This window comes from Macrobrachium rosenbergii, chromosome 16 (genome assembly GCF_040412425.1).
Source record: "Macrobrachium rosenbergii isolate ZJJX-2024 chromosome 16, ASM4041242v1, whole genome shotgun sequence".
Classification (NCBI taxonomy): Eukaryota; Metazoa; Arthropoda; class Malacostraca; order Decapoda; family Palaemonidae; genus Macrobrachium; species Macrobrachium rosenbergii.
In genome coordinates this window covers 37,925,539-37,938,761 of record NC_089756.1, presented here as the reverse complement: position 1 = coordinate 37,938,761, position 13,223 = coordinate 37,925,539, and the positions used below count along the sequence as shown (strand labels likewise).

Genomic DNA, 13,223 nt, shown 5'->3' with positions numbered 1-13,223 from the left:
ATATATATATATATATATGTGTATTGTGCATGTTACGATAGACAGAAATCACTTTATCTTCAGTTCGAATGATAATGAAAACCATAAAATGATAACCTACATAGAAATCACTGGAAGGGCCAGCAGGAGGCTTTAGAATTCGGGGAAAACATAAGCTGAAGGAGAATTACGAAGCCTGATGGTAGGAGGGAAGGACCACTTAAATTTCCACTCCTCTTCTTACTTTTTCGCGTTCGGGCTCCTTGTAACCCAGTGCCGAAGGTACCGGATTTCCGAGACTTTCTACAACTTTCAACATTAGTCGACATTTCACAAGATGGACCTTTTACCCTATACACACACCCCCACCCCCTTCTCTTTTACGAGCGGGTTTCAAAGTTTTCACGTACAGTATGCGTTAACTGGGCTTTGCGTGACATTTTTGTAAACACTGGTAATTACTTATGCACTCATTATTATACGTACATTGAAGGCCCTTCCAAGCTATTATCTAGAGAGCAAAAAAAAAAAAAAAAAAAAAAATGAAATTAAGCGTCTTTCCTTCAGACTCTATTGCGATTCAAGAAATGCATTCACAAGTGCAAGCAAAGGTCCTGATGTATAAGGCAAGCAAACGGAATGATTTACATCATAATGACATTAGTTCTAAGACTACATTATGCTGTAATGTAATTCAGGCAGCAGTTCGGTGACTATGAAGTTTATAAAATAAACATTCCCATGTTAACATTAATGATGTTAAGCTTACACACTGGCCTTCAGAAATATCAGGCTGAAAGAGGAAGGAATGCATATTATTATTATTATTAATATTATTATTATTCAGAAGATGAACCCTGTTCATATGGAACAAGCCCACAGGGGCCATCGACTTGAAATTCAAGCTTACAGAGAATCAGAGAATGTTGGTTTCAACCTCCAACCAGCAGACCCCACACTGCAGCAGTAACTGATCATGATACAGAGCCAGTGATTTTTCATCGCCCTGGGGGAGGAGCGAACCCGCTACATCTGAGTGGCATGCCACGACACTAACCACTACACCAGCGGACCAACTAATTTTTCAGACAATTACAGTTGCTGTAGAACTATGAAATAACTTGGGAGAAGTACTAGCTACTGAAAAAGATTTACAGACCATGGTAGGTCCTGTCAAAACCGAAATAAACTTATCCCATTTCGAAAACATAAGGGCAATAAAATGCTTACGTCTTATGCTGTGCAATACAATGTTCAAGGTACCGTGAAATTTTCATTGAAAGCAGAATGAATTTACAAAAACACTGTTATACGGAAAAATCTATGTACAGTAGAGTTGCTATTAATGAATATTTATCAAGGTAATTAAATAATGAATCAATGAAATTACAAGGAACATAAACAGACTTATGACAGGAGTTAGGTAACATGTGTCAAGATTTCAGGATAGGCAGTGAATCACAAACGGCGTTTGTCAATCCTTATTCATGTAACATACAGTCATAAACCAACAGAACTATTAAATTTTAATGAAATATTAATCTATGCGTTCATACAACCGATCCGTTTTTCTATAAGTCTTCAAGGATGTTTTATATGAGTTTATATTGTAAGCGTTTAAGTGTTTCTTTTAGAACTTCCTGTGGATGAAATAGCCAACAGGAAATAGCCAAACTCCAGGGATCCAGTCTGCAAGTTTTACAACGTAGGTGTAGTTAGGTCCTCCTGCCCTCTGGAGAGCAGATTTAGCCTGTAACAAACAACAAAAACATTTAGCAATCTTAACTACTTTGGCCTTTCTATTCCACGATCCAAAAAATGTGGTGCTACTATAGTAGGCGGTCTACCTGCGTGTTTCTACTATAGTAGGCGGTCTACCTGCGTGTTTCTACTATAGTAGGCGGTCTACCTGCCTATTTCTACTATAGTAGGCGGTTTACCTGAGTGTTTCTACTATAGTAGGCGGTCTACCTGCGTGTTTCTACTATAGCAGGCGGTCTACCTGGTGTTTCTACTACGGTGGGGTGTTTTTACTGTCTCTACCTGCGTGTTTCCTATTTCTACTATGTTTCTACTGTAGTAGGCGGTCTACCTGCGTGTTTCTACTACAGTGGGCGGTCTGCCTGCGTGTTTCTAATTCTACTATAGTAGGCGGTCTACCTGCGTGTTTCTACTACTAGTGGGCGGTCTGCCTGCCTATTTCTACTATAGTAGGCGGTCTACCTGCGTGTTTCTACTATAGTAGGCGGTCTGCCTGCGTGTTTCTACTATAGTAGGCGGTCTACCTGCGTGTTTTTCTACTATAGTAGGCGGTCTACTGCCTGCGTGTTTCTACTATAGTAGGCGGTCTACCTGCGTGTTTCTACTATAGTTTCTGCCTGCGTGTTTCTAATGTTTTTACTACAGTAGGCGGTCTACCTGCGTGTTTCTACTATAGTGGGCGGTCTGCCTGCGTGTTTTCTAAGGCGGTCTACCTGCGTGTTTCTACTATAGTAGGCGGTCTACCTGCGTGTTTCTACTATAGTAGGCGGTCTACCTGCGTGTTTCTACTACAGGCGGTCTACCTGCGTGTTTCTACTATAGTAGGCGGTCTACCTGCGTGTTTCTACTATAGTAGGCGGTCTACCTGCGTGTTTCTACTATAGTAGGCGGTCTACCTGCGTGTTTCTACTATAGTAGGCGGTCTACCTGCGTGTTTCTACTATAGTAGGCGGTCTACCTGCGTGTTTCTACTATAGTAGGCGGTCTACCTGCGTGTTTCTACTATAGTAGGCGGTCTACCTGCGTGTTTCTACTATAGTAGGCGGTCTACCTGCGTGTTTCTACTATAGGTCTCTACCTGCGTGTTTCTACTATAGTAGGCGGTCTACCTGCGTGTTCTACTATAGTAGGCGGTCTACCTGCGTGTTTCTACTATAGTAGGCGGTCTACCTGCGTGTTTCTACTATAGTAGGCGGTCTACCTGCGTGTTTCTACTATAGTAGGCGGTCTACCTGCGTGTTTCTACTATAGTAGGCGGTCTACCTGCGTGTTTCTACCTAGTAGGCGGTCTACCTGTTTTCTACTATAGTAGGCGGTCTACCTGCGTGTTTCTACTATAGTAGGCGGTCCCTGCGTGTTTCTACTATAGTAGGCGGTCTACCTGCGTGTTTCTACCCGGTCTTCGTGTTTCTACTATAGTAGGCGGTCTACCTGCGTGTTTCTACTATAGTAGGCGGTCTTGTTTCTACTATAGTAGGCGGTCTGCCTGTGTTTCTACTATAGTAGGCGGTCTACCTGCGTGTTTCTACTATAGCAGGCGGTCGGTCTACACCTACCTGCGTGTTTCTACTATAGTAGGCGGTCTACCTGCGTGTTTCTACTATAGTAGGCGGTCTACCTGCGTGTTTCTACTATAGTAGGCGGTCTACCTGCGTGTTTCTACTATAGTAGGCGGTCTACCTGCGTGTTTCTACTATAGTAGGCGGTCTACCTGAGTGTTTCTACTATATAGTAGGCGTCTTGGTGTTTTACTATAGTAGGCGGTCTACACTGCCTGTTTCTACTATAGTAGGCAGTCTACCTGCGCGGTAGGCGGTCTACCTGCCTGTTTCTACTATAGTAGGCGGTCTACCTGCGTGTTTCCTATAGTTTTTCTACTATAGTAGGCGGTCTACCTGAGTGTTTCTACTGTAGTAGGCGGTCTAGTCTACTATAGTAGGCGGTCTTTTTCTACTATAGTAGGCGGTCTACCTGCATGTTTCTAGTGTTCTACCTGCGTGTTTCTACTATAGTAGGCGGTCTACCTGCGTGTTTCTACGGTAGTAGGCGGTCTACCTGCGTGTTTCTACTATATAGCAGGCGGTCTACCTGCCTGTTTCTACTATAGTAGGCGGTCTACCTGCCTGTTTCAACTATAGCAGGCGGTCTACCTGCGTGTTTCAACTATAGTAGGCGGTGCACTGTTTCGCCGTGTTTAGTACCAGCCCCTCGGGGATCAAATTTAATGTCCCTAAGTGTATTTGATCACGTTTGACCCCCGAGGGCTAGGACTAATCACGGCGAAACACATTTGATCCCCTAGGCAGACCGCCTACTATAGTAGCACCAAAAATGTTTATATTTTAGGCACACAATAAACGTTTTATTTCCATGACAAGTGCATGGCCGACACTGAAACGTTCAAATATCGTATATAAAATGAATATGCTAAAAAATTATCTGTTAGATGGACAGACATTACGTTTTTTATGACAACACATAGGGGCTTGTGCCTTACAACCCTAGGATGGTGAGGATAGAGTAGTCTTAATTACACAAATCAGTGACAAAGGTAAAAATGTAAACATTGGCATTAACATTACGATATAAACAAACACGATATTCACAAGTTAAAAACAATGTTGTAATTTACCATATTAGGATAGAGGGCCGATTTAACACGAAGACAGAAGACCGATTAACATGCGACCACAGACGATAGGTTTAACATTTGAAGAAAGAGGACCGATTTGGCATGTGACGAACAGGGGACCAATTTAACATTTTACGACAGAGGACCAATTTAACACGTGATGGCAGAAGACTGATTTAACACGTGATGGCAGATAACTGATTTAACACGTGATGGTAGAAGACAGATTTAACACGTGATGGCAGAAGACCAATTTAACACGTGATGGCAGAGGATCGATTTAACACATGATGGCAGAAGACCAATTTAACACGTGATGGCAGAGGACTGATTTAACGTGATGACAAGGGAACGATTTAACATGTGACGACAGGGGACCAACTTAACATTTTACAACAGAGGATCAATTTAACACATGATGGCAGAAGACCGATTTAACACGTGATGAGAGAGGACTGATTTAACATGTGACGACAAAGGAACGATTTAACATGTGACGACAAGGGACCAATTTAACATTTTACGACAGAGGACCAATTTAACAAGTGATGGCAGAAGACAGATTCAACACGTGATGGCAGAAGACCGATTTAACACGTGATGGCAGAGGACTGATTTAACATGTGAAGACAGAGGACCAATTCAACATTTGACGACAGAAGACAGGTTTAACATTTGACGACAGAGGACCGATTAAACATGCGTAGACAGAGGACCGATTTAACATTTGATGACAAAAGACCGATTTAACATCTGACGACAGAAGACCAATTTACCATGCGACGACAGGGGACAGATTTAACATTTAACGACAGAAGACCGATTTAACACGTGTGGACAGAAGACTGATTTACCATGCGACGACAAGGGACAGATTTAACATTTGACGACAGAAGACCGATTTAACATGGGTGGACAGAGGACCGATTTAGCACGTATCCACAGAGAACAATTTAAAAGCTGAAATTCTGTGCAGGAATGAACCGCAGAAAAAGACGTGCACAGATAGCTTCACGGATCACTCATCAAAAATATTCTCGACTTTCTTACCTTTGTAGCAGCACCATTCAGGCCTTCTTTTCTGACATCTTGAACTGCAGGACCACAACAAGGTATGTCAGTATCGTACTGATGACCTAAAAGGAGAAAAAATTTCGCGGTAATATTCGGGCTTCGCAAAAATAAAAGAACGGAAATTTTCCCGAGTTTGGAGACAATGGTGTTTTAAGCAGAATCTGCAATGAACGCGAGTTTTAGTTTTCTGTAAAAGGAAGCTACTGAGATGGCTATTTGTCTGTCCGTCCGCACTTTTTCTGTCCGCCCTCAGATCTTAAAACTACTGAGGCTAGAGGGCTGCAAATTGGTACGTCGATCATCCACCCTCTAATCATCAAACATACCAAATTGCAGCCCTCTATCCTCAGTAGTTTTTATTTTATTTATGGTTAAATTTAGCCATGATCGTGCGTCTGGCACCACTATAGGTGCCAACAACATAGGTCACCACCGGGCAGTGGCTGAAAGTTTCATGGGCCGCGGCTGAGAGTTTCATGGGCCGTGGCTGAGAGTTTCATACAGCATTATACGCTGTACAGAAAACTCGATTGCGCCGAAGAAACTTCGGCGCATTTTTTACCTATTTCTATTGCAAATAAATGGCAGTTATATTGTAATTTTGTTTTTGCATTCGAAATTTCATCCCGTTTGAGAAAAAAATAAAACTAACATGAATAGAACTAACATGCTATAATTAATTTGAAATTCCACTGCATTGCTATTGAACTGCATTTTACAAAATTTTGCAGTTTTTATCAAGGGTAGCACCCCCGAAAACAAACTCTTGTTTATAGCCTTATTGTTTGGTGAAATCTGCAAAGGTTGTAAATCTTTTATTACAAGAACACTGGCACATTTACACAAGTGCGTGTGTGTGTGTGTGTGTATATATACATATATATATACACACACACATATATATAAATCTATATATATATGAATATATATAATATATATATATATATATATATATATATATATATATATATATATATATATATAATATTATATATATATATATATAATATATATAATACATACATATATATATATAAAATAAATAAAGAGAGACATAAACAAGAAAACTATCAAAGCCACCAACAAGCTAAACACCATAATGCAATCACTAGTTTGAAGTCAAATTGTCATATATAAAAATACTAAGAACTGAAACACAGTTAGAACAGGCTATTGCTAAAAGGTAACATTGTACTTCCCAACAATTTTATGAACAAGGTAACTATCTAATTTAAAAAGACCCGAACTGATATTCATAAGTTGATTGTTAAAATGCTTAATAAAGGCAGATTCAATTATATTTCTCTTAACAATGTGGTTACAAAAATTATCTCAGATGAATTTTTCCAGTCTAAAATGAAAATCATTCATATATCACTTGTCAATTGGCCTTTCGAACTGCGTAATGCTGTTTTACATAATCCATTTCCAGTTTGACCAAGGTATTTATTTACAAGAATAAAATATTAATTTGTTTTGGGAGTTACAACAATGATATTCTGAAGTAAAATCAGTTATCTTATTTTTGTAATTTTTTAATGAAACAAAGATTTACGTTATATAAGTGTCAAAATATTTTCTCTCACCAAAGTGTTATTGGAATAAAAATGTTTCTAGCTGTAAATTTGTCGATTAAAAACTTTGCAAATCATAAATTTTACAAAATTCCGAGTCTAAGAATTAGCATATCCTTAACCCTTAAAAACATGCTACAAAAACATACATTAAGGTGATCAATAATAGTGGACGAGACGTTGCGGTTTCCTGCAAAAAAAAGTTCTATCCTTCTATGAACAAAGCATCCTAAAAATATGTAAGTTAATTGTATATATATATATATATATATATATATATATATATATATATAAAATATATATATACAAAATAACATGCAGTTCTGAAATAATTATCACTACTTTGAAGATTAATATTCAAAGTAAAATTATTCCCTATATTTAAAATGATTTTATTTTTGTCAAATTAAAATCAATTTTGCAAATCATAACTATTATTAGGAACTTAACGCAAAAAAAAAAAACTGTAATTTAATTGTTACAAAAATAAATACTAAAATTTAAAAAGACAAGACATGTTTGAGCAATTTAAAATAAAATAAAATAAAATAAAATAAATAAATAATAAAATAAAATAAAAAGACAGCTTCGGCATTTTTGTGAAATCCAAGTTAATTAACATTTCTTCTATTGTGAGCACGTTGCAGTATACTGCAAATTTTCATTGAAATTTTAGATTTTCCACCCAAAACACGCCAATTTACCAAATGAGGAAGAATCGCTCACACAGAAGTTTGAATGCAATGCAATTTTCTTCTGTTGAAACATTATTGCAATATATTGCAAGTAGATTCGCGATTTGCAATGCAACAACTCCATTCTACTGTCTGTTGACAAGATTTGTTTGAGAACCAAAAAATCTCAGAGGAAGTTAATCTTGATTCCAGGACAATTAACAATAGTTTAAGTTCCATATTAAAAAAAACCTGCAATATATTGAGGCTTTGCAATCAGATTTGAGATTGAAAATCCAACCCAGCACCGCCCTCCCCATCCCCCTAGATCTACTTCAATTAAAGACATGGGTCAGTTTTAAGATTCTTAAGGGTTTTGGGGAATTTTTAAGGTACTGTCAAATCTCTTCTGTAACTCAAATCCAGATAAGTTGCAGATGCTTGGTTTAAGTTGAACCCACCCTGTATTAGAACAGGCTCTTGCTCTAAGATGCCCACTGGGTAAATAGTAAGATTTTGAAATTAATAAAAGGTTGATGTGGATCTCTGGTCTCTGACCAACCACAAGAGACTGAGCCGATTCGACAACAGCAAGCAACCTTCGCCCAGAAAAACCCCCAATTTCACTCAGATTGACGACAAAATCTTTGTTGACGATTTTCAACGAATTGAATTTTACCTCCATTGCAAGGAAATCGCAATTTTGTGGTCATAATCCAGGCCAGCGAAGCAAAAGACCTTCTCCAACCCAATTTACGGACAAAAGTAATTTTTCAGCCAAATAAACCACGCTGGGACATGGGCGCTTTAGTAAAATTTGCATCGACTGCAATTTTCTGGAACCCGCGAGCGTTAACATAATCTACTTCAACCCTTGCGGCCGGATTTACAAGAATTGCAGTATACAATATACTTCTATATCAAGCGAATTTCAGACGTCGCAAATTAGCAATCCCATTCGAGATTTCAAACGCTAAACATCCCATTTGGCCTCGTTTGAAGACGAATGTCATTTCTGAACGGAGAGACGTCAAAGGGAATGTGGTGGTTAATTGTGATTTATGGGCAACAGATCTCGCTATCACGATTGTGACGGCAACTCTGCGATTCTGCTAGCTTCGTGGAACGCTACGAGACAATTAAACATTTCAGGCAAACAAACAAAAACAGAGAATAAGTACAGCAAGTAACAACTACAACAAATAAAGGGATTGTTATGACTAACAGATGTTGCTATCACGATTGTGATAGCAACTCTCGGATTCTACTGTCTGAAAACACCGCTACCAGGCAAACTAAACTATTTCAGACAAACACATGCACACACAGGATAAGTAAAATTGAGAAATTACTATAATTATACTGGAAAAAGTTAATTGTGATTTATAGCTAACAGTTCTTGCTATCACGATTGTGATAGCAACTATCGGATGCTGCTTTCTTCAGGAACGTTACATGACAATTAAACATTTAAGACAAACAAACAAACACACATACACACAGAATAAGTAAAATCGAGAAAACTTTAATAATTATATACTGAAAAAAAAAAATTTAGACTTGAGGCCAACAGATCCTGCTATCACGATTGTAATAGCAACTATCGGATTCTGCTATCTTCACGGATTGCTACAAGACAAATAAACCTTTCAGACAAACAAACAAAAACAAGAGAATAAGTAAAGCTGGTAACAATACAACAATTAAAAGGGAATGTTGTGATTGACAGATCTTGTTCTCACGATCGTGATATTAACTCTCTGATTCTGCTACCTTCAGGGATTGCTACAAGACAATTAAACATTTAAGACAAACAAACACACACAGAATAAGTAAAATAAGTAACTACAATAATAATGCTAAAGAAAACGATACCATCTACGTCAGCTATTGCAAAGAAAACGGGAGCCAACTCACAGGAATCAGGCAGTGACGTCCCATAGTGAAAAGTCCGAAGGGAGAAAATTCTCTTCCTTTCTCCAAAAGTAATATTACGTATTCAGTCTCCTGTGGGAAGGAAATAAGTGCATTCGTTAGCATATAGCATATATACATACATACATACATACACACGTACATACATATATACATACACACATTCATAAAAAATATAACAATGAATCACATACATACAAAACAAAACTACTGCATTCAGTCTCAAAGGTAAAAATTCATTAGCATACATATATACATACATGGAATCGCATATATACAAAACAAAACCACTGCATTAAGTCTCTTTTGTAAAGGTGATCAGTTCAATCATTAGTATGTATACATAAAAAATATAACGCTGAATCACATATATACAAAACAAAATTACTTCAGTCAGTCTCCTGTGTAAAGATGATTAGTTCATTCATTAGTATACATACATACATACATACATACATACATACATACATACAAAATAAAGAACATATATACACAAAACAAAACTACTGCAGTCAGTCTCCTGCGTAAAGATAATCAGTTCATTCATTAGTATACATACATACATACATACATACATACATACATACATACATATGTAAAAAATATAACACTGAATCACATAAAACAAAACAAAACTACTGCAGTTAGTCTCCTGTGTAAAGGTGATTAGTTCATTCATTAGTATACAGTACATACATACATACATACATACATACATACATACATACATACATACATACATACATACATACATACATATGTGCAAAATATAACACTGAGTTACATACATACAAAACAAAACTATTGGTAAAATTTGGCTCAAATTTCAAAAGCGTCAAGAAACTTTTTGCAAAATGCACATAATAAAGGCATCACTGAAAGACTCACTTGGTTCTCGCACATACATAAATATAAATATAAAACAACACTTAATCAGATACATAAAAAAAACCAAAGGTCAAATCTGACTCAAATTTCATATACGTCAAGAAACTTTTTTGCGAAATGCACATCACAGAGGCATCACTGAAGGACTCACTTGCTTCTCCAGCCCTTCGCAATACTGTGTGCAGATCAGACACCTCAGTTTCCAGAGCCACGCGTTGCGCTGTAATTGAAGAAGAAAGACAATGAATATAAAGTAATCGAAAAGTCTGATTATTTTTCCTATATTAGATACATATCCATAACGGAATGCTTTAGGGTACAATTCGGTATACAAGGAATGGGCGTTATGGCAATACACATGAATTTATAGACTGGAGATTTTCAGGTAAAATATGATTTTCAGCATGACTTGACTTACAATATGACCGATAAAATGAAAGTTTATATTTATCCGCTGCTCACTAAGCAAGAACCCTTGCTGTTGGTAGGCCTTAGGCCTAGTTATCATCTCACAATTATAAACCAACATCAGGAATACACGAAATAAAGCACCTTTGATTTACGAGAAGGAAAAAAATTTATGTCTCTAGATTGAAATTTCACCGATTTGTAATTCAAGGTCAGCAAGTTTTCTTCGACCAGAACGTTGAAATTCACAGGCCTGGTCCCAAGATGAATTATGAACAGGTATGCCAAACTGTGCAATTGTCTTCACGTGGAAAAAAAATTATCCCTGATACCTTGATTTTCTTGGCATTCCTTTTAGTCACTAAAGTTAATAGCCCACCCTCGCCCTTTTCTTTACTACGCCTACGCCTATAACAAAAGTTAATAGCCCACCCTCGCCCTTTTCTTTACTACGACTACGCCTATAACAAAAGTTAATAGCCCACCCTCGCCCTTTTCTTTATAGTTAATAGCTTACCCTCACTCCTTTCTTTTTAACTTCGTTCCTGATGTCCTTTTACTCTTGGCAAAGTAACATTTTACAATACCTAATTCAAACTATCAAAATTCTTAATATCCAAAATATTTCATTTGGTTGGAATTACAGGCAAAACTGTTCTGTTCACAGGATTTCGTTTTTTATTCTGCACAGGGAACTTGTCACAAGGCGGTGGCTAGAAAATTTAAATTTATGTTCAAGTTACACAATGAGCTTCCTTTTCTATGTTAGAGTTGGTTCTTTCCAACACTAAGTTGTATTCCGATTTGTCGTAAATAATAAGTTTGCGAGTATGTTCTAAAGGGTGTCTATCTATTCATCTATTTAATTATATATATATATATATATATATATATATATATATATATATATATATATGTATTATATATATATGTGTATAGTGTGTACAAATATATATATATATATATATATATATATATATATATATATATATATATATGATATATATATATATATATATATATATATATATATATATATATATATATATATATATATATATATATATATATATATTTTGTGTGTGTGTGTGTTACAAAGGGAATTTTCCCCTGGAAGTGGGAGGTGCATCAGTGCACCTAACGTTGTGTAATGCAGGCTTTATCAAAGGGTGTTTGCAGCGTCCATTTTTGCCCATTTACTCTACCTCCATTTCCCCCTACAATTTTTCAGTCATCAAAGAAACCAACAGCCTCTGAGAGCTGACTGGCATCCACTTACTTTCTCAATAATCGGATCAGGAGAGCAGAGTATACAGATGACCCTCAGGGAAGAATCGCACAGAAGCAGAATGACATTGATTTCATAATTCTCCATCATCACTTCATACAGACTCAGGACGACGTTTATAATGAGCACCAACACTGTACTTACGATGATGACCTCTGTATAATGCACTAAATGCTTGATAATGTCGTCCATCTTCAGCAAGAAACTGAGTAGCTCCTGCATTCTCTGGCGACTGTCTGACGGTCGGCCTACAGGAGAAGTAGACCAAGGATTTGCAGAAACTCTTTTCTGCGTGTTCGTAAGGCCCGGGCAGTTTAAGCTTACCTGCTGTGGTGTGTTTACATTTTGTGGTACTGGTGACTGATCTGCAGGGGAAGTCCATTCTCTTCTAGGACATGCGGAAAGCAAGTCATCTACTGAAAGAAACGCGTCGAAGCAGTTGTGCATTATCTGGTCAAGTTCCATTGCAAGAGCTTTGGAAAAAACGGATATCATCCCATAGCTAAAGAATGAAGTTACCGGTTGGATTATCAGTAACATTACAGACTGCACAATTAAGCATTCAAGACCTTCAAACCACTCTACACTTTCCTGGTTAAAAAGCTGAGACACAGTGAGGAAAAGGTTTAGACACAGTGCAAAATGCACCGGCAAAAGGATTTGTGGAACAGTCCAATGGGTACCGTGACCGTGTTGGAAATTAAGTCTACAAGTCTTGCCAAGCGATGGCTGAAAAGGCAGACATAGATCTGAATGACGATATATAAGAAGCCCTGGATTTCAGATGACATTGACCAAACAACAACTCCGGTTTCCGAATCAGAGCCAGGTTCCATCATTAAAAACAGTATCACAACAGACAGCAGTGTTAACAGTATGCCGACAGACCAAACTGTAGCAGAAACACTTCTCTTTAAAGAAAATTTTTTTGAAAAAATCTCTTCCACTTGTCCTTCCTCAGCCCAGGCTAGATGGTAGACGTCAGACGAGAGAACTGTTCTAAACTCATA

General features: G+C 37.4%; 1 long non-coding RNA gene across 1 annotated transcript; it reads right to left on the bottom strand.

Moving 5' to 3' along the window:
- Positions 1 to 1,128: 1,128 nt before the first annotated feature.
- Positions 1,129 to 10,738, bottom strand: LOC136847028 (uncharacterized). Its single transcript, XR_010855588.1, has 4 exons — positions 10,669 to 10,738; positions 9,612 to 9,701; positions 5,423 to 5,508; positions 1,129 to 1,729 (listed from the first exon to the last, which is right to left on the bottom strand). It is a non-coding gene; the product is annotated as an uncharacterized lncRNA (long non-coding RNA).
- Positions 10,739 to 13,223: the final 2,485 nt, after the last annotated feature.